Here is a 22,665-nt window from a genome sequence, read left to right as displayed (position 1 = left end):
TATCCTGGCTGATGAGGGCTGAAAGCCCGAAACCGGTCCTAGGATGCTTGTTTCCAGTCCAGTGAGGACCTGGCCTGGCAGTTCGGGCTGGACTGTTCCTATTGGGCACAGGGTCAAGACTGATTTGCATATGGCTGGGTTCAAACTGGAATGGCATGGTGAGCAAAAAAACGATGGATTTAGGCCCAGATCTCTGTACTGGGGTGAAAGTATGACATTGTTCTGCATTCTGTCCATCAATTGTTCTTTTTGCATTTGTCACCCCGAGTTGGACGGGTATGCCCAGACGTGGGTACCGTGCTCTCCATGCCACTGAAGTCAGGCTATCCTGGCTGATAAGGGCTGAAAGCCCGAAACCGGTCCTAGGATGCTCCTAGTTCTCAATTGGCAACAAAGTATCTAACTCCCCGGCTTCCCTTTGCGGTATATGCAGTAACTTGAAATGTTTATAGACACTTGAAACAATGTACCAATTTTTCCGGCCTGGCTCTGCTGAGTATTACATTACAAGACACTCGCTATAATTTATGGATTTTTCTTGCCTTGAGTTTAAACCAGAAAGGTTTTATTGGTGTTAGCATTTAGCCTGCTTTCTAAATCAGTTCTGTTTTATTTCAACTGTGAAAAGAAAAAAGGTCTATATTCTTGAAAATATTTCCTAATGAAGGAATGAAACACAGTCACCATGTAGGACTGCATTTCGCTGCCACTCAGGTACATTTAAAAACGCAGTTGACATTTCCATTTTAGAAAATAAGTGTTTTTGTTTTGATGGCTTATATAGTTCTCTCTTGCTTTTTGACGGTATTGCATTCAGATAGAAAACACGAATGAAAGAGGCTCCTCTTACATCATATCTGACCATCTAAGGTAGGGGACATTTTTGCCAATAAAGGGTCCCCTCCCTGATTATGATCCTCTTATTAAAAATAATTGTACGTATGTAGAAACCTTTCTTTTTTCTTTTCTTTAATTTGAGAAATCATCCAGCCCTGGTCCTGAGGAAAACCTATAATATATATGGTTCAAAACACGAAGACTATTAATTTTGAGTTTTCATGTTCAAACTACATTAATATGGAGGACGACTAAGGACTTTCTATGAAAAGGAATTATTTTTCTTTCATTTTCCATATTTGATGATTTTGGAACCCAGTATCGACACCAAGAGCGTTAAAAGGGTTGCTCTGGTTTATAACTTTGGACTGGTTGAACACTGATTGGTGCTATTTTTGATTCGTGTCATCTTGTTTATTAATGTGTGATTTATTTTGGGATATGGAAAAAGTTTGTATAGGTCTGCGATTCTTTTTGTTATCACTCTCTGTTCTTAAGTATTGAGCAATGTTAACTTAGCATGATAAAATGTTATAATTGATTCACAGGTCATGTTTATTAAATAGAATGATCTTGTGTGAAAAGTAAAACAACAGAGAGAAACACAACCACCAACTGTTTTGTTTTTTGATTGTATATAGAGGTCCATGGTGGTTGCAGGTAAGGGCCCAACTCCCTGTTGTTGTTTTTCAACTTTCTGAAAGTGGCATTTTCAGACCTGCAATTTAAAAACCAATTTCACTAAAAGATGTGTTTTAAATTGTGTGTCCAGAGACTTCAAACTCCAATTTTCTATCAGCTCCCAATTGGAAGATACGCTTGTAAAGGATTACAAGGCAGCTCCAATGCTAACCTATGGGAGAGATAGGTCTTGCTGTAGTGAAAAAGGAATTGAGCAGTTTTTCACTACCAGGACATATAAAACTCCTGGGTGGATGTCCTAAGTTTTAAACACACTGTACCCTACCCATGGGACTACCTTGGGCCTACCTTAGAGATGCCTTTCATTTGATAAAAGGTAAGGTTTGGGCCTGGCAAGTAAGTGTACTTGCCAGGTTTACATGCAGTTAAAAACTGTGCACAGAGGCTCTGCAGTGGCAGGCCTGAGACATGTTTTAAGGGCTACTCATGTAGGTAACACAATCAGTGCTGCAGGCCCACTAGTAGCATTTGATTTACATGCCCTGGGCACGCACAGTTCACTGTACTAGGGACTTAGGAGTAAATCAAATATGTCAGTCATGAGGAAAAGGTTTTAGACTGTTGAGGTTAGGAGGGAGGCACGGGGAACATTAACAGGCATTCAGTGAGGCAATGCTTATGAATAAAGATGTGCTTACTGCTCAACTCCTCATTATTACATGGCGAAATTGGCGACAAACGCTGGATATCCTACACTACATTACTTTCATCTTTGTCTCCTGAGACTCTGATGCTGGAAGCTGTGAAGGGCAGTGGTGGTCGTTTCTCTCAGCCTTCGATCTGGCTCAACTCCTCCCCTGGGTGACGAGGTGGGAGAAGCTTCTGTCGACTTCACTTAGTTCCCTCACATCACATGTCCACGCCTGCCCCAGGCTCCTTTTGCTTCCACCTGGTTTCGCCTTTGAACCTGCCTCAGCCAGCCCCTGAGAGGAGCGTGCATACAGCATGGTGAGTGGATTTACCCACTGATACCACTGAATTGTAAAGAAGGACATTTAAAGTGAACACTGGAGGGAGCCGCATCTTCATCAGTGATACTGAGGAATTCTATATAAATATTACTGCATGCTCAAGTTCATTTTGATAGGTGTTGTGATTGCATGGCTGGAATAATGAACGCAGTGGCAATGCCCAGCACTTTTTTTAGAAGTGCCAGGACCAGCTGCTGAAAGTTGGACCCAGTGAGTAAGGTGTTCTGAAAAGCATTTGGAAGTCATTGAAACCAATTACAATCCAGCCAGGAAACAAGCAAAGATGTACAATTGTTTTGGGGCAGAAGGGAGAAGGTTGTTTGATCACATAACCTAAGTTGAGAAGGAAGATGAAAATCAAGAGTAGGATGCATTCATTGAAGCCAAAAGTAGAATGAGGAATTACTTTGATACAAAAATTAATGTTAAAATGGAAAGATACAATTTCTACTCCCAATATCAGGGTTAATTAATTGAGTCTTATGTTGCAACTCAAAGGATGTTAGTCTCAACAAGCTCTTTAAGGGACATGGATGAGATGGTTAAAGACCAGGTAGTAATGTCCACCACTTGTGTGAAGGCTCAAGAAAAACTATTGTGTCATCGTAACCAGAACCTAGAAATTGTGATTTCAACTATAAAGAGTATTGAAAGGTCTGCCCAGGGTGTGAAGTTGTTGCACAAACAAGACAACTATCACGCAGATGTAAATATAGTTCATAAAGATGGTGAAACATCAAAATACAGTCCAATCAAAGCAGCAAAAGGAGCAATTCAAATTCACGCAGCAACAAACATGCATGCTATTGGTGTGGGTCAAATACCCACTTGGCATCTAATACGGAATGACCTGCATTAGGCAAAATATGCAAGGGGTGTATAAAGACTGGACATTTTCTTAAGGCTTGCAGAACCTCTCGCACAAAAAAAGTATTTTCTATAGAAGAATCAAAGTCAGGGGAAGACTGCGATGAGAATGAATTGATAGAAAACATTGTATTACTTGTGTCCATCATCAACAGGGATGATACACTGAACCCAGAATCACTATCTTATCAAAGGACACTTACAATAATTTGGGAAGCAAAACTCTATTAGCAGCCAGAAGGATCATTTCAAGAGCCTTTGGTGGTAACAAAATAAAATTGGAAGAAGTGTTTAATGCAAGTTTGTCATTCAAGTTAACAAACATATTCACAAAAGTTTTTGTGCTAGACTACAAAGTCAAAATCCTGGGCTGGTTAGAACAACAAAAATTAAGAATGATGATTTATCCCATGTCAACCTCCTTATGTGTTCAGCGTCCAACAGGATGATATGGAAACAACTCTTGAGGAGTACAGAGAACAGTCAGTGAACAATTAGGGTGCCTAAAGAATTTAAAACATTTAATAATCTTAAGAACAGACACATGTCCTGTCAAACAACGTGTCTGGAATATTCCCTTGTCAGCCCGCACAGAAGTTAAATCCATTATAAAGGATTGGTGTAACAACGGCATCATTGAATCAATCAATGCATCTGAATGGCTATCACCTGTAGTCATTGCAAAAAAGAAGAATGACACTATACACTTATGCATTGACCTTCGCCAGCTCAACCGCCATATGCTTGCTGATTGTTAGCCCTTGCCTCTAGTAAATGAGATGATGATGACACAGGTCCAAGCTAAAATCTTCACAACTCTAGATTTAGCAAATACAATTGGAGGAAGGATCAAAAATTTAAACAGCATTCATCCCTCCCAAAGGAGCTTACCAGTTTGGCAGAATGCCTTTCGGTCTGTGTTTGGCATCTGCTGTCTTCTAACGTGTAATGAAACAGCTTTTCTCCAGCATGGAAGGTGTAGGGTCATAGAAGGGAGAGGAATGCCTAACAGCTAGGGCGGTCGAGCTCGAATCTGGGGAACTGTGTCCGAGTCTCGGCAATGACGCTGAACATCCTGGGATTCTTGGCAAATCACTTAATCTCCCCGTGCCTAACAAAGAATGAATGTGTCATCATGTAATGCAACTGGTACTATGTAAAGCGCTCTGATACCCGATTCGGGTCAAGTTCGCGCTATGTAAAACTCTGTAAAATAAAAAGATTTAAAAAACAATTCAACATAATATATTAATTTACAGCAAAACAAAGGAAGAACAGATATCAATGCTAAAGGAGGTCATGCAAAGGATTCAAGATAGCAGGCTCACTCTACAAAATGACAAATGTACATTTTTCAAAGGAACTGTAGAATACCTTATAGATAAACATGGTGTTCGGCCAAAGTCATCTTTGATATCTGCAATCTAAAGGTCTCTGACCCCAACTAACAAGGGGGAACATTTATTGTTCCAGAGTATGTGTTAATTACATTCTAAATTCATACAAAGCTACACTGTGAAGGTAGAATCACTTCGTAAACTGATATTAAAACACTGAATTTACCTAACAAGAAGTGTTAGAGCATAAAGGACATAGAAAGTTATGAGTTTATCATCCATATAGATCATAAGCCTCTGGTTAGTATTTTAGAAGGAAAAAGTTCTGGTAAAACCTACCTCAAGAATAGCAAAATTGGTGTGCAAGTTAAATGTGTACCAGATAAAGGTGGAACATATATCTGGCAGAGTGAATGTTTCGGTTGACTACCTGCCACAAGCCCCCTGTGATGATGAATTAGATTGTAATGAGACGGAGGATGATCACGATGTTCAACTGGTTGTTTGCTTGCTTGACTGTGATGATTCCACTGGCACCATTACTAAACAAGATTGGATGGAAGTCATTAGGGATGACAGTGAGTTTATAGAAATAAAAAAAACGTAATCAAGTAATGGTCCAAGAAAAGAGTCTGGATGAGGCAATGAGACCATATTGGAAAATAAAAAATGACGTCACTGTTGTCGATGACAGCAAAACAAACAAATGATGGACGGAATGCTGAATATGGTGTCATGGTGAGCAAAACAATGATGGATTTAACCCAGATCTGCGACTGAGGGTGAATGTTTGACAATGGTCAGCATTCTGTCCATCATCTTTTTGTATTGCTCCTGTTGTAAATGATGTTATTCTCCATGGTGACACCATGATTACATCCACATCTTTAAGGGGAAGGTTGATAGTCTTAGCACATGAAGGCCCTGTGGGAATGACAGGGACTAAACAACAACTAAGGGAAAGATAGACCATCCATGGATCATAATGTTGACATGTTTGTCAACCACTGTTCCATATGTGCCAAGGATGATAAAACCATGAAAACACACCAGTGCCCCATGACATTGATGGAATTACTCCAGGGTTCCTGGATAAAAGTCAGAATCTACTTTATTGGACCAATGAATGCCTTACCCTTAGACATGTGCCATGCCATTGTTGTGGTAGATTATGTCAGCAAATGGATTGAGGTCAGATTTGTATAACAACCCATCATGTTCAAAGTGATTGAATCCCTGAAGGAATTATTTTGTAGGGAAGGCATCCTGCGTCAGTAAGTCACTGACAATGGGGTGCAGATTGTGTCCCAAGAACTAGTTACATTAATGAGATTGCATGGCATAGAACATATACGGTCATCCTTGTTCCATTCCCAAAGCAATGGCCACGTCAAATGGGCCAATCGTCTAATTGAAGAAACCATTTAAATGCTTTTGTGGTTTCATATTCCCATTAAAGCGGCCCTTCGAACCAGACTATGGTCCTACCGCACTACTCCGCATGATACCACAGGTAGAACACCCCTTTGAGTTGCTCAGAGTGTAGAATTGGACCTCAGCTAGGCCTACCAGTGCAAGGGGTTCGCCCTTCTCTGCACAGAGTCCTCAGACCAATAGGAAGAAGTTGGCACAGAAACTGCAATAGAAAATTCAAAGTTTAATAAACCTCATGAGGTGGAACTACATTCACACAGCACCCTTCGGTATTGAATGAAGTAGCACACCGAACAGAAGGAGCATGGTCCTTTTATACCCACACAGGGGCTCAAAAGGAAGGCGGTACAAGTACAGAAGAAGGTTTTATGCACATATAAGGTCATATAGAAATGCACAGTCGACAAGTAGAAGGAGTTAACAGTTTGCCAATGCTAGTAAACACATCCTGACAGTTACATACTACTAACAGCTGCAAGGACAGCTGAAAATTCAACTGGGTATGTGCGAAGGTGGAAGATGCTAAATATAGTTCGTTTCTAGGCAGATTACAAGAGCAGTCAACACTGAGGGAGGACAGAGCATATGGTGAGCACGTGGCAGCACATGGCAAACAAAATGGCTGCCAGAAATACAAAATGGATTCCACAAAATGGACAAGATAGCCTCTAAATACAAGATGGATTCCACTAATGCTAATCCAATCGCTGCCAATTTACAACAGACGACCCTTTTAGCATTAGCTGAAGACATTCGTTCCTCTGGGGTAATCTAAATATGCATCCCGTACATCTATTAGCATTATTTCGGCCACCTCTTTATTCAACATTTGTTGGGCCTTTGTTTCTGCAACATTCCTTTTGACAGGTATACAGACAGAGATGCAAATGGAGCAAAGCATTGGACCACATTGGATACATACACAGCATGTAAAAAGTATCGTAATCATTACACACAGGATAGTCAGTAGCTTCCAGCCCCAAGCAGAAACAAGAGTCCAAAACCATCCAGCAAAAGTCCAAGTACCAGTCTCTGGATGAATTTCTGCAGCAATTTTATGCAGTTTTGATATTGCATCATATACTGAAGGTGAGTGATCCGGTATGAATACGCAACAGCTGCTACCGATGATGCGACATGCACCACCTCGATCAGCCAGAACCACATCTAGAACCATTCGGTTCTGGAGAGCTACAATCCATGCAATTTGCAGCTCCTCCGTAATGTTCCCAAGTGCCATAGCTGTCTGATTGGTAACAGCTTCCACAACTCTAGTAAATCGTCTTATTTTCCTACTGTTTAATGCAGCACCCTCAAAGAAGAACAAACCTAAATTAAAATCGACATATTGTTGCAGAGTGGTATCAGTTTGGTCTACTTCGTCAGCACTTATTGTCCTTTTGTATCTATTTCTAGAGATAGCGTCGAATAATTTAAGGTCCCGGTGGTATGATGCAGGTGCCAGAAACACAGGGGGCAAGAAAGGACACATAGCACACACTTGACCACCCAGCAGGTAGTTGATAATATCCTTGGCTACCATATATAAAGTAAGTATTATGTTAGGCCATAAAACTACTGTTGTGTACACCTTCAATAGTCAGAATAACAGTACATTCACTTTTCCCCACTGGAATTCTCCCAATACTGCTTATACATAGATCTGCTTTTGCTCTAGTAACAGAAATCACAAATTGTTCATTACTGGTAAAAGTTATCATATTTGTGAAGACATATGGTGTTGAAATATTGTCCGGTTGATACTCTTCCCAATCCCATTTGGTCCCTTTGGCTTGAGGATGACCATCTTTATCTTGGTAGCATACTTTATTAAGTCGAAAAAGAAGCCCGCCTACTGTACGTCTTCCAGATGCAAACAAAAGCGCATACCAAGCTTGACAAGAACCATTATGAGAAAAGGGAAGAGAAATAAAAGGTGTCCCTCCTTTCTTTTGATGTGCAGGTATCATCCCACACACCCAACAGTTGGTAGTATTTGTGGCATTATGAGTATGATGCAACATCTGGATAAAGGTATTATTTAAGTAGGATTGTCGATGCTTCTGCTCATGTTAGAGAAACGTAAAGTAGTGGTGTTCAACTGATACTGGAGTAGTGGCGATCAAAAGCTCTCGAGCAGGAGCCACTTTCTCAACGAACCAGGTTATTACTGCTACAGCCACCATAGCAACAACAAACCCTAGAGCACAAATGATCTTTCTCTTAGCAACAGTTGATCTCATTGTGGACATGATCAGCTTGTCGTTGAAAACAATCATTGGAGCTCTTATCCCTGGGCAGCCGTTGGTTTCTTCATTGAGGGTCAAGACAGGTGTCGCTACACTATACAGGACTGATCCCCCCCCCCCCCCTTGCCACATCGGCATTCCGTTTCACTAACCCAGGGCGGTTGCTCAACCAGTCTATTTCGAAGATGCAGGCTCTTTCCGTTGTCTCAGTTGGTATCGGGATACTCTAGGAATCGTGTGGTCCGGGAGACATCCTCAGGTTCGTCAGGTGATATGGCTTGGCCTCTCTCTGTATCCAGGATGTCCCGATGGTCGATCAAGGCAGCAGGATCCACCAAGGTAGACGGCACTTTCTTGCAGTGGGTGGAGTGCACCCAGTTCCTCCTGTTCGTCACTCGGTCCGCAGTTCTCGTTGAAAGGAGCACCTGCTCCGGGCCGCGCCACCTCGATTCCAAGCTGCTCGACCTCTGGAATGATCGGATCATCACCTGGTCTCCAGGTCGAAGTCCATGGCCTTCACCTGCAGACCTATCAGGAAGAGCTTCTCGACCCTGTTGATGAATAGAAATCAAACTGTCAGTCAATTGTGATAGGTAGTCACTCATCAATACACATGGTACATCATGTATGGGACGTGGTTTAGGAATTCCCCAAATGTTCATAGGCCTTCCAAACACCACCTCATATGGTGTAAGACCAGATCGCGAATGTGGCACTGATCTAATGGACAACAGTGCCAAAGGTAATGCGTCTGGCCAATTCAAGAATGTGGAAGCCAGCATTTTCGCCAGTTTCAATTTAAGTGTGGCGTTATACCTTTCCACTAGCCCTGCTGATTGTGGATGGAAAGCAGCATGAAATTTCTGCTTTATCCCTAATCCCTCCAGGACATATTCGACAACTTACCCAATAAAATGGGGTCCGTTATCACTCCATAAAAGTTTACAAACACCAAATCTAGGGAAGAATTCCTTCAAAAGTACCTTTGCTGTAGTGAGAGCTGCATTGTCCTTCGTAGGGTATGCCTCTATCCATTTACTGAAGGCACATACCACTACCAAAACATACTTTAAGTTGTTACAGCGCTCAAGCTGGATGTAATCCATTTGCAAAACTTCAAAAGGTGCGGTTGGCGTAGCAAACCCTCCTGTAGGGGTTCGTGTCCCTTTACCAGGATTATGCTGAAGACAAATCAGACAAGACTGCACCATCTTTTTAGCTGTGCCGGCAATTTCTGGATGCTCCCAAACTTGCGTGAGCAATTTCGTTATCGAGGAGGCTCCAACATGTGCCGGCCCATGTGCCATATGAATCATAGGTTGTAAATAGGCTGTAGGCAATCTCCACTTGCTCATCTCTTTATTCCTCCAACAGCCCTCATCGTCCAATGTTCCCTCCTTAGACCATTGCTCAATTTCTTCTGCAGAAGAAGATCTCTGCATATCTAGCACTTCCTGTCTGGTATTATGCCAGCGTTCAGCCTGTGACTTCAATAAATGTTCACAGATAAGTCAGTACTAAGTTCACACGCTCGTGTCAAAGCTATTAGCTCAGCTGCCTGAACTGACTTCTGTGGAATACGAGCTGTCTCAACTACCGTCTGAAGTGTTGTAATTGCATATGCAGCTGACGTTGTACCATCTGGTAACTTCAAACAGGACCCATCAACCCATAGTTCCCCATCAACACTTGAAAGGGGCGTGTCTTGCAAATGGACACGACCCTTTGTCTGTTCCTCAGTAAGGAATATACAATCATGAGACTCCTGTGACTGAGTCACCGGGTATGGCAACAAAGTGGCTGGGTTTAGTGTTGCACATCTCTTCAGTGTAATGTGAGGGGCCAACAATGTCAATTCGTATCCTGACAGACGAGCACTAGTTAAATGCTGCGTCTTCGTCTGATTTAAAAGGGCATCAACCGCATGGGGTACTAGCACCAACAGCTTATGTGACAAAACTATCCCTTCACTCTGACGTATTGACACAGCTGTTGCTGCAACTGAACGGAAGCATCCAGGTAACGCACGAGCAACAGGATCAAGTACTGATGAAAAATATGCACAGGGACGCTGTTTGTCACCGTGTGTCTGCACTAAAACTGACAATGCGCATCCATCTTTCTCATGTACATAGAGTGTAAAAGGCTTCGTATAATATGGAGTACCTAACACTGGTGCTGAACAAAGAGCTTGTCGTAACTGTTGGAAAGCAGTCTCACATTCATCTGTTCATGGTAGGGGCATTGGAGTATCTTTAGTCAAAAGTGCTAGCAAGGGTTTAACAATGTGTGAAAACCCTAATATCCATTGCCTACAAAAAGAAGTAAGACCAATGAATGCACGGACATCTTTCTGAGTACGGGGCACTGGTGTGTCTAAAATAGCTTGAATGCGATCTGGTGTGAGTGCACGTCCCTCCTTAGACAGAAGGTGACCTAAGTAGGTTACCTTCGGTCTACAATATTGCAATTTCTTTCGTGACACTTTGTGATGATGGGAAGCAAGAAAAGAAAGCAAGGACAAAGTACATTTTTTACACTATTCAGGGGTATCAGCTGCCAACAAGATGTCATCGACATATTGTAAAAGAGCCACACCTTCAGGCAAAACGAAAGAATCAAGTTGTCTTTTTAATGCTTGACTATAAATACTAGGACTCTCAGTATAGCCTTGAGGAACTCTACAAAATCTATACGATTGATTATTCAAAGTGAAACCGAACAAATATCGCCTATCAGGATGAATAGGGATCGAAAAGAAAGCATTTTTCAAGTCTATCACAGAGAATGTAGTTGCTGTCAGAGGAACCAAAGTAACAAGTGTCGTTATGTCAGAAACCACAGGGTATTGTGGTACTACAATCTTGTTAACTTCTCGCAAATCAATAATGAATCGGTAAATCCTAGTGTCAGTATCTTTTTTCAGAATAGGAAGAATCGGACTGTTACAAACATTGTAAGGAACTTCCTCAACAACCCCCACTTCAATGAGATCATGGACAATACGTATGAGTGCTTCTTCGCCTTCCTGTGAAATTTTGTATTGAGGCAAACATGGCAGCACAGCGCCCTCCTTGACACTAATATGTACTGGTGGAATAACAATTTGCCCTACATCAGTGTCTAAAGTAGCCCACAAAGTACTAGGGAGTGAAGCTAATGCAATATCCTCTTTAACAAGACAAGCTCCCTCCGTCACAGGATGGTTGTCATTCAAGATAACACGTACACCTTCTGGAGAACATCGTATCGTAGCCCTGAAATACTTGAGCATATCAAGAACCACAATATTGTCTGGTGTATTCGGGGAAAGCAAAAATGGACATGGAGCAGTAAATTTATCCATATGGAATGCAAGTGGTTGTGACAGTGGGCTAAGTGAAGGGGTTCCATCGAAACCTATCGATGCAATGGTTAAGCCAGACAGGGGAGCCCTTGGAACCAATTGTTTAGACAAGGCGCTACGAGTAGCTCCTGTATCAACCAGAAACTGATCAGTAGAACCCAAAACATGTGCTGTAACATAGGGACCCCTCTGATCTACTGGAACTTCAACTGGTTCCTTACCCCATCCTAGGCAATCCTATGCATAAGCAGAATCTTGTAAATCAGACGGCACATAGTCGGACATTTGATATTGGTTCCTGCTATCAAAAGTGTTAAACCCATCCTGCCCATGTATATTAGCATCAAACCTAGCACGATCACCTGTGCTTCCTCTAGGCCCTGAATATCCTGAACGATTTCTCATTTGTCCCCGACCCCGTGGACACTGCTGAGCACGCAGTGCTGGACAATCGGAAGCCCAATGCCCAAATTTCTTACAGTACGCGCACTGGTCAACAGACAAATTCGTACGAGTATAAGAAGGGAAAGACGAACCATAAGATCCATGTCCACCTCTATCACTACCTCTAAAAGGTAGACCATAAGCCTGAGCCAACATAACCTTTGTTTTTAATTCTTTAGTCTTCTTACCCTCATTACCCTATGCTTCTAATTCCTGGCGTTCATAATACTGAGCCATAGTCAAGAGAGAAACCGGAGAAGAGGTAGTCCATGAACTCTCACTGGCTTTTAGGCGACTAGCTATTCCTGGCAACAGGTTTGCGACATATTTATCGACAAACAGAGGTCTGCCCGTGTCATCTGTCAATGACTGGCCACTAAAATCGTGGAAAGCTTCTTCAAAGCGTGTAAAGAAATCAGAGACCGACTCATCTGCCTTTTGCTTAAAAGACGCTAAAACAGTCCAATCTATCTTTTTAGGGGGAATAATCGTTTTTAACTTAACTAATATAGCTGCGGGAAGATCTAAAATTAACTGACATGGCTTCTGAGCGGGTTCCCTTTCTACACCCATTTGTTCTAAGTCTTTCCATAACGCCCCAAAAGATGCACGATCATCAATTTTACGAACAGTTCTCCACAAATCAGGCGGTAATATCAATCCGAAAAATAAATCAATATCAGGCAAGGTCATAGTACAAGAGCTAATAGCACCCTCAACTTCCTCATAAAAAGCGGCTGGATTTTTCCGCGGATCAGGCAATGCAGTTTTAAGTGCCATGACATCCGTCCTATTCCAAGGAGTGTAAACCCAATTATAAATAAAATAACCCTTTGCATCGATAGAAGCCTTATCATCACTTGTCCACAGTCCTTTAGGAGGAACATACAAAGGCGCAGCCTCCCGCATAGGTTTCGCATGAACTATCATAGTCTTATCTGTTGCGAAGATAGAAGCTTGTGCCATGCCGATCTGAGATGTCTGTGCAGCTACGTCTGCAGCCTTTTTCTCCTCTTGCAAACAGACTGCATCAACACGCAGTTTAACCAAACTCCTGTATCAGTCACCTGGGAGAAAACAAAAAGACCATCGCACATTTGCTTACAATTATCTGCTACATCGTCGGGCTCCAACTCCTCAGAATATTTCCTAAACAGCTCAAGGACCTCTGCGGCAAACACCTCAGTAAAATACAGCTGCTCCCTTTCCTGCCACCCTTTCATACTATCTAGAAGTTCAGAGGCGGGGGCAGTGCTACAAACTGCTTTACGAGCAGCAGATCTAAGCTGGGACGCACGCTCAGCGGTCAACATAGAACAAGTTTCTCGTGCTTTGTGTTCCTCCGAACCAGAGTCCTCATCTGACTCATGAGGGGCAGAAGGAACAGTATACGGAGGTGGAGGACGATCTAATAATAAGAAATCATCTTGTTGTTTATTAAGTAGAGGATAAAGGGACCGCTGAACAGCGTATTGGCCAGTTACCTGTAAATTGCGCTCCCTATCTTCTCTCTCTTTTAACTCTTTTATTTCTTTGTTTTTCAACCCTAATGCTTTCGCATAAATGTTCTTTCGCTGTTCTTTTTCAATCAAGGCTTGCTCACGCTTCATTCGTTCACGCACTTCTTTCTCCCACATTCGTACACAGTCAAACATATCTTGCCTAGTCTTTCGCTTAAACATACATTGTTCCACATACTCAATCTTTCGTAAATCAAATGACCCATGCATAGGCCAACGCAACTCAGAATCCTTACGAGTGTATTTATTCCATAATGTGCTGTACATTATAGAAGAAAGACCATACTTAATATACATATCCCTATTAGGTGTCCCCTCCGGGGGGGGGGGGGCGGTTGTGTTTCATCGAGTCTCAAACTAGTACCACTACAAAAGCAACACATCCTACGGTGTGCTAAAAACAGGCATGCCAAAAATAGTGCAGAATATGCAGTATTATAATCAAAGTAGCACTTAAGGTACCTTTAATAGGCTTAATCCTGGACTCCTCCCTCTCGATGACCAGACAAGTCAACGCCGTCTCGTCTTCATGCTTCAACACCCTGCGCATGCTTCGAAAGATCTTCCGGTGGAGCCCCACCGAGACCAGGAAGACGGTCACCCAGGCCCTCGTCACCAGTCGGCTGGACTACGGGAACGCCCTCTACGCCGGCACCGCCGCCAAACTCCAGAAGAAACTCCAACGGATCCAGAACGCCTCAGCACGACTCATCCTGGACATCCCCCGACACAGCCACATCTCCGGACACCTGAGAGACCTGCACTGGCTCCCCGTCAACAAAAGAATCACGTTCCGACTCCTCACCCACGCACACAAGGCCCTCCACGACCTGGGCCCCAAGTTCCTCAACAGCCGCCTGACCTTCCACAAGCCCACCCGCCAGCTCCGCTCCGCCAGCCTCGCTCTCGCCACCGTCCCCCGCATCCGCAGAGCCACCGCCGGAGGAAGATCCTTCTCCTACCTGGCAGCCAAGACATGGAACTCCCTCCCCATCCACCTCCGGACAACGCAAGACCATCTCGCCTTCAGGAAGCAACTCAAGACCTGGCTGTTCGAGCAGTAGCGTTCAAAGCCCCCCCCCCCCAGCACCTTGAGACCCTCCGGGTGAGCAGTGCGCTATACAAATGCCTATGATTGATTGATTGATTGATAATACGATGTGCCGTTCAAATCAATTCAGATAGAGAAAATTCTCTCATTACCTGCCTATATAAATTGCAATTTATATATGAATCTCATAGAAATCCAAGTTGGCCAACACAAATTCCAAAATACAAAAGCCGCAGTAAGTGTTACTAAACTACCTTACCAATCCCAGGCATAAAAACCAACAGCAAGCGCCGCAGAACGACTCTTACCAATCACTTGGTGTCCAGGTTCCAACTGCCAAGTTCTAAAATCGACCAAATGGTCACTGCACGGCGAATCAACAGAAGAGATCTCAGTCGAGGACCGGCACCACCTGGATGGTCAGATCAGAAAGAAAGGAAAAACGCCGTGGTTGCCAAGACTCGGGTCTCATCGGGCAGCGATCGCGTCCAGAGCGAGATTCCAATCCTTCGTCGCGACCAATCCTTCGGGCATCCGAGTCGCCGATGAGTCCCACGTGTCGGGTGCCAATTTGTAGAAGTGGACCTCAGCTAGGCCTACCGGTGCAAGGGGTTCCTCCTTCTCTGCACAGAGTCCTAAGACCAATAGGAAGAAGTTGGCACAGAAACTGGAATAGAAAATACAAAGTTTAATAAACCTCATGAGGTGGAACTACATTCACACAGCACCCATCGGTATTGAATGAAGTAGCACACCGAACAGAACGAGCATGGTCCTTTTACCCACACGGGGGTTCAAAAAGAAGGCGGTACAAGTACAGAAGAAGGTTTTATGCACATATAAGGTCATATAGAAATGCACAGTCGACAAGTAGGAGGAGTTAACAGTTTGCCAATGCTAGTAAACACATCCTGACAGTTACATACTACTAACAGCTGCAAGGACAGCTGAAAACTCAACTGGGCATGTGCGAAGGTGGAAGATGCTAAATATAGTTCGTTTCTAGGCAGATTACAAGAGCAGTCAACACTGAGGGAGGGCAGAGCACATGGTGAGCACGTGGCAGCACATGGCAAACAAAATGGCTGCCAGAAATACAAAATGGATTCCACAAAATGGACAAGAAAGCCTCTAAATACAAGATGGATTCTGCTAATGCTAATCCAATCGCTGCCAATTTACAACAAGAGGTACAGAGAGGCCATTATACAGTTGCAACCATACTGGTCATTACCATGGAATAATTGGGAGAATGAGAACATGAAAAAAAAGACCAAAATGAGAAGTTTAGTAGATAAGTGCCAAAAGCACATGCACAGCAACTACGATGCTAGAAATGCAGTAAAAAGAATGAGTGTGTGTGCAGGTGACATGGTAAGAGTGAAATATCCTAAAAAACTAGCGAACATGAGCAGGTACAGTGAACCAAAGTGTGTGGCTAAAACCAAAGGCACTACTGTCTTACTAGACAATGGCCAGTGGTAGAATGGATCAAATGTTGTCAGCAATAGGACTCCAGAACCAGTATACAATGGTGAAACCAATCAAAGTAATGTACCAAGGTTAGTTGAAAATGCCAAAAACAGAGAACATGTAAAGCATATGATAATACTACTACCAGCAAAAATTCTGCAGATGTATCTTCATCCACAAATGCAACCAATTCAAGTGGTACTGTTTTGATCAGAAGAACAATTGTTCCACCTATCAGATTCGAAGATTATGTTTTTGACTTATTTTTGATAAAAGGGAAAATATGTAATATTCTGTAAACTCATCCCATGCGTTTTTGTCTAAATAACCCATGCATCTTTTCCCTTTCTGTCCATCCATGTGTGTGTGCTCATGGCTAATGCCACGTGCTGGTTTTAGAATGTAGAAGAAAGGCAGGAGGCACGGGGAATGTTAACGGCAACGCTTATGAATAAAGACGTGTTTACTGTTCTCTCTCGCCTCCTCATTACTACACGGCCTTCCACCAAGGTGGTGCACTACCTAAACCAGAGGCTGAGACAGTCTTTGGATATGGATGTACGCAACAAATTGTGAACAAAATGCCTGAGGCCCTCCACAGAGGGTAAGGTCGCAACCACTTGTTACCTAAATACCACAATTGTAACATTCATGGGTAAGCTTATTAAAGGCCACAAGAGGGATATAGATAGTTCATGGCGTTTATGCCAAGATAAGCTCCTCAATATAACTTGACCTATTACTAAAATATTAGAAATGGAAGAGGCCGCCAAGCAGATGAGCAACAGCAATGACCTGGAAATTCTTTTAAATTCTTTTGGGTTGAGCCTGTCAAGCAATCTGTAGTTGGGTATAGCCATTGGTGACCTGCCTACAGGGATAAGATGCTCAATTCTATTTAGACTGGATCCAAAATTGGGTGAGTTGGCCTCTACAAAGGTAGGTCCTGAGGTGAAAGGGAACCTTTCTGTGGTTGTCTTCGTTAAGTAATTCATGGGGTCTTTATTGCGCTGGATAAATAAATCACAATCCTCTCTTAAAAAAGTTTTCAACCACAAAGTTTAGGATTGGCCAGACGTGGACAGGGCTCCTCCTCCGGCTGCTTATTCACTTAAGGGTTCCAGAGGGGACCAAGGTCCCAAATGCTTGGCATGGGCAGACCAAATGAGTTACCCACTTTTCTTTCCCATCAGAAACAAATTTAATAGAGAACGCAAAGTCAGAGGGGGTGGCAGAGAAGCCAGGCATGGATACAGTGTTCTTCCCTAGGAAAACTGGGGGGCAGGATGGCAGAGTACCTGAGCAAATGTGAGGATATTTCTTTGGATGCATAGGTCTGACAAAGAGTTCAAGGGTTCTAGATCGAGTTTTGGGGAACTCCGAGATAAGAGACAAGACCTCATCCACTTACTTTCCCAATAAGGTATGAAGTATTATGAGATTTGGAGGTTCAAGCTCTATCTAGAGAGCAAAGGTTGAAATAAAAAAAGGTTTTCTCCATCCAAGAGGAAGTTTAAGAAATATCTTTGTAGTAGAAAAGTAAGACAACGTTTTTTGCCTAGTAAAAATTCTGAGAGAGTTCAATGGTTGGCTGATTTACAGGCACTTCAGGATTGCGCCTTTGCTTTGTGCAGGTCCGGAAGTCAGACTCAGGTCTCTTCTTTGTCCTTGGCTACAAGTCGATCAAATCAGAGGTTCTGGTGTTGTAATTCCATATAGGTACCCTAATATAGGCTCAGGTAACATCATAACCCTTCACCTATATTCTCCCCTACATTACATACATAACGGTTCTTAGGGACTGACCTTTTACTTAGATACGACACTGCACACAGAGTGTGCAATTTTCCCTGGTAAAAGCCTCATACATTATTCATGAGGATTCTTGGAGGCACAGCGGGACTACCATCTCCTGTAGAATATCTATGTACAAAGTTCATTCCTGACGTTATCCTAAGTCCAACAAAGAAATACAGTGAGGTAGAACCCCCAGGGAGACCTATGGGTATATATACATCACATCTTGATAAGACAGGCAAAGGAGACCATGACTTTCCGGCTACGACACACTGACCAAAGACACTGAGGTTCCTGCATGCAGATGCTCCAGCTCGCAGTGGTCTAACATCCCTTGTGGGGTGTCCAATTCGAGACCAAGACGGGGTCCCACAGTCTCTCAATCCAGGTAATGAGGTTGACTTTACCTTAGAGGGATTCCTGGCTGAACACTTACACATATGCTAGGTACACTTAGGTACATCTAGTTAGGAAGGCATCGTAGGAGTACGCACTTTTATTATGATGTATTTTATATACTCTTATGTAATCGTGATTATTGCAAGATGGTAGAGCTCTATCATCCTTTTACTTTCATAGTGCTTCTAATCATTTATATCGGTTACTGTCTAGTGGTTGTTGCAGCTCATCTATTTTACACTAGAATAACGACTGTTCAATAAGTGCCAATTGAAAATCGTCCAGACCGTTTATTTTGTGTATCTCTCTGAGACTTAGTGAGCACGAGTGACTGAGCGAAAAGTAGTACACTATTTCCAGGGTCCTGAGGGATCAGGGTTGTCTTGTTCGAAGGTTGGCAAGAACTATTCTCTCCTTGGTAAGAGAAGATTCTAGTGGCTAGCTGATACAAAAAGACCAACATGCCTGGTGGGCGTGTTTGGATTCGGTCTGACACCAATCCTACAGTGTATGTCGTCCCAACGCGCAGATCCTGTATAGGTTTTTTAGGAACTACACGACATGGCGCCACCAATGTTGGTTGGGTATGTATTTAACAGTCAAAACGGAGTAGTTCAGTCATACTATTCTCAGAGACCCCTACTCGCATTTCCCCAGAGACGTCTGGAGTGGGAGGGTACAAAATCTGCCACTGCTGAGTAGGAAAAATCCTACTTATTGGCTGTTGGTTAATCAAGCTTGAAGGACACATTGTTCCTAAATTGTGCATAACACCTTATCTTACTTCCCTTGGAAAGCTCTTCTTGACTAAAACAATGACTGAGCCAGTAGATAACTTAGTACAAGATCTAAACCTCTCAGCCGGAGAAAAAGATGCAGATACAATTCACATTGCAGAAAATTTTAGGAATGCCGTCACCATAAAACTAGGTGCACATGGTTTAACAGCCAGGGTTGGACAAGTAACATTCGTGATTGAGGCACATGAATCATTTAGAACAGAGGTATTCTATTCATGGGTTACATTCCCAGTTACAAATACAATAACAAAGACATTTCATTACTACACAGAAGATGAAATACCGGACGAATATTGTCCCTATGAGGACAATGAATTTCCCCTAACTTACCAGGAACACTCATACTAGTTTAAAGGCGCCCTCCCCCATACAAGAAATAGAGTAAGACTAGGTCCGCTCGAAAGAGACAGAGCAACATTGCCGGAATTAGCGGCTTACACACCACATTCTGACATTGAAATAATGCCAGCAGGAGACTTACTTACACTTCAAAAGAACTAATAAAACTGTACAGAAATATGACACAGTTCGTGATGAGGATTCTCACAGCTCAGCCAGCAACGGCTACAACAGGTCCAATTCAGAATTCAGTAACTAAAATAACACCACAAACGTTACACACAGTAATGGGTAAAATGCCCGCAAAACTTGAACAGACGACATTCTGGGTAGCTCAAAAAATAACACAGCTGGAAGCAGTATTCCCCGAATACAATCCCATTTGAAAAACACAGAATGTTAACAATCTGCTTGCCATGGGGATAACATCGCAAATAGAGGATTGTACTTCTTGGGGTACAGTTTTCGCTGCCATATATACCAGAACTCATGGTATCCCGTCGGTTGCAGTAATACCAGATGTATTAAGACAAATACAGAATGAGCACGGAGAAGAACCTGCTCTAAATTTAGGGATGAAATTACTTGGTAATTTTGCCCAGGTATCAGCTAGAATAGCAAATATAAAGGGGGATGCAGCATCATTAGCAATCCGTCAACGCCTAAGGGAGTTCAGTCCTTTACAACAGAAACATGAATTACCCAAAATAGTTGAGACTGGGGGGAAAAGCAGTAAATCCTCAGCTGAAGGGTGGTCCAGAAAAGGAAACCTTCAAGCAGGCACCTGCTTCTTCGAAGAAGAAGTGGGACAATAACAAAAAGCAAAAGAATAAAGAAAATAGATCTCAATCCAGAGGTAGGTCTCCTCCACAGGTGCCCTCCGAAAGGAGGTATAACCCTATGACTAGGGACAATATTAGAATACCTGACAGGTATCAGAATACAGATACACGTTCCTCTTGTTTCTTTCAGGGTTCAACGAAAAACTCAGAGAGGAAAGGACTGTCAGACAGACAAGAAGAGCGTACAAAGTCCAGAGACAAGCAACACGCTCCAGAGTATACTTCCAAAAAAGAAGACAAACCAAAAACAAAACCTCAATTCAAAAAGAAAAAAGTTGCAGGTCTAAAGATCAGACATGCCCAGAATTATTAGGACTCAACTACTGAACCAGGAATGGGCTCTGATGATGCTAGACAGTGCGGCAGAAGTAACACTAGCTCACCAGAACCCGGTTGGAATTTCTGGTGACAGAGGACTTGAATGATTATATCACGGTGGAAACACCTGATACTAGGGTAAGCGGCCCACATTAGTTATATGAAATAACACTCCAGATGGAAGGGGACAAGCCCAGGAAAGTTAGAAGTCTCTTTTGGGAGAACTTGACGTTTGGCTATGACATTCTTTTAGTTGAACAAGATCAGCCACCAGCCTTGCTTATGGATTGCCCTAGGGGGGAAATAGCAATTTTGACAGCCTTTTCTGACCCTGTTCCCAAGTACCTAAAATACACATACGCATGGGAGTGGGTGGTAGCCCTAGCGTCTGCATTATATCAAAACCATGTTGGATGGGATGAGGGTTCAACCCACCACATAATACCATTGAAAAGTTCTCCTACTCCACAGGAGTCAGTATCCAATAAAGCAAGGAGCTAAAATGCAGGTCAGAGAGATCTTAGATCAACTTGAATACCAAGGGGTGATTGAAACTTGCAACTCTCAAATGAATAATACTTAGTTTCCCGTAATGAAACCTGACAACTCATATAGTCTAATTTTGGATTACAGACATCTAAATACTTGCACAAAAACATTTGCAGTACAAAATGCACACAGTGCCGCATTAATGAATAACATTGTGCAAAAAAAATACAAAACCACTTTTGACATCTCAAATGGATTCTTCTGCCAAAATATAGTGCCTGAATGCAGGTATTTAACAGCATTCTCTGAGTTAGGCTCCCAGGGTCACTTCCCGTCGATTCCCCCAGGGGTATTTGAACAGCCCGGGGTTGTTCTCAGCCAGAGTAACTGAATGAAGAGGCATTGTCCAATGTGGATGATATTTATCTAACGGATGATGGCCTGGAGGAACACTTGACCAGAGAGAACACCATAATATTGGGATTCGCCTTTGAAGGCTCTAAATTTAATTTTAAGAAATCAAAGATAGCCCACCTCAATGTCCTACTTCTGGAATATGAGCTCTCAAGTGAAGGAAAAAGCTTAGCAGCTAACTTTTTAGAAAAGTGCGGGCTGCTCCAACCTCCAAAATCATTGAAAAATGTACAGTCAATCCTGGGATTCCTGAATTTTGGCAGAACATACATTTTGAATTACGCAGAAAGGGTTAAACCTTTCTACGATCTAATAAGACCTGACTTTTCAGTTAGGCGATGGACACAGGAAAACACAGATATCATACATTCCCTACAAGCCGACATGATAGCGTCTAAGCATTTAAAAACACACATGAATGTCCACAACCTTGTGATCTGTATAGTTGTGGGTCAATCAGGGTACACCTACCTAACATACAATAAAGGTGAAACAGTACCAATAGCATACAAGTCACATTTGTACACAAATGCTGAGATGCGTTTCCTATCAACAGAAAAATTCGGACAGCGGTGCAGACTGCTGTAGTGAGAGAAAGAGCACTGGCTCAGGGGAAACAAATAATTGTTGTGACTTCAGTACCGTCCTTAGAGGCTGCGACAAAGGCAAGCGCCGCTAACGCAAAAACTTTACATCCAAGATGAATACAATGGGCTAATTCTCTCACTGCAACAGACTTGGAATACAGGTACGACCGAAGTCTAAAAACACAAGCATTCCTGCAATACAAACAAGAATATGCTCTCCCATATGAAATAAGGCCCCTAGATCAGTATGAATACATAATTTACACTGACGGATCTGCACAGCTGGCCACTGGAAGTAAACAACAATACAGCGTTGCATGCACAATCGTTAAAGGACTCATGCAGGATGGAAAATTTCATCCAAGTTGTAAAAAAACACAGTCTCTAGGAGATTGCACGGCGCAGCTAGCAGAGTTAAAAGCTCTATTACTGGCACTGGTAAATATGGA

The 22,665-nt window shown here is 42.7% G+C and overlaps 1 long non-coding RNA gene across 1 annotated transcript in view; it reads right to left on the bottom strand.

Moving 5' to 3' along the window:
• Positions 1-6,351: 6,351 nt before the first annotated feature.
• The window catches only part of LOC146831005 (uncharacterized), a 31,288-nt gene continuing 14,974 nt past the window's right edge, over positions 6,352-22,665 (bottom strand). Inside the window, exon 2 of the long non-coding RNA XR_014961509.1 lies at positions 6,352-8,948. This is a non-coding gene — a long non-coding RNA (uncharacterized LOC146831005). The remainder of the gene's footprint in view (positions 8,949-22,665) is intronic.

The sequence above is a fragment of the Triturus cristatus genome, chromosome 5_1 (genome assembly GCF_964204655.1).
Source record: "Triturus cristatus chromosome 5_1, aTriCri1.1, whole genome shotgun sequence".
NCBI lineage: Eukaryota > Metazoa > Chordata > Amphibia > Caudata > Salamandridae > Triturus > Triturus cristatus.
Note: the sequence above shows the minus strand (reverse complement) of the source record. Positions and strands in the feature narration are given on the sequence as shown.